This window comes from Etheostoma spectabile, chromosome 6 (genome assembly GCF_008692095.1).
Source record: "Etheostoma spectabile isolate EspeVRDwgs_2016 chromosome 6, UIUC_Espe_1.0, whole genome shotgun sequence".
NCBI classification, from domain to species: domain Eukaryota; kingdom Metazoa; phylum Chordata; class Actinopteri; order Perciformes; family Percidae; genus Etheostoma; species Etheostoma spectabile.
This window is the reverse complement of record NC_045738.1, coordinates 7,979,675-7,979,965: the sequence shown is the minus strand read 5'-3', so window position 1 is coordinate 7,979,965 and position 291 is coordinate 7,979,675. Positions and strand designations below refer to the sequence as shown.

The 291-nt window shown below is 49.8% G+C and overlaps 1 protein-coding gene across 1 annotated transcript in view; it reads left to right on the top strand.

Annotated features, from left to right (window-relative positions):
* The window catches only part of itga8 (integrin, alpha 8), a 42,219-nt gene that overhangs the window by 35,343 nt on the left and 6,585 nt on the right, over positions 1 to 291 (top strand). The gene's annotated exons all lie outside the window — the stretch shown is intronic.

Sequence of the window (291 nt, the reverse complement as noted above, 5' to 3'; positions counted from 1 at the left end):
CAATGGAAACTTTGAACATTGTCCATTCAGGTTCAATGCCCCCAGCCTCCACAGGGATGCACGAAAAGCTCTGCCGGAGGTATGAGTTGAAAGTCTGTCGGACAGGAGCCTCCTCCAAATGTTCAAAATTTACCTGCACTACCCATTTAGGCTTTCCAGGTCTGTCCAGAGTCTTCCCCCACCCCCTGACCCAACTCACCACCAGACGGTGATCAGTTGACAGCTCCGCCCCTCTCTTCACCCAAGTGTCCAAAACATACGGCTTCAGATCAGATGAAACGATTATAAAAT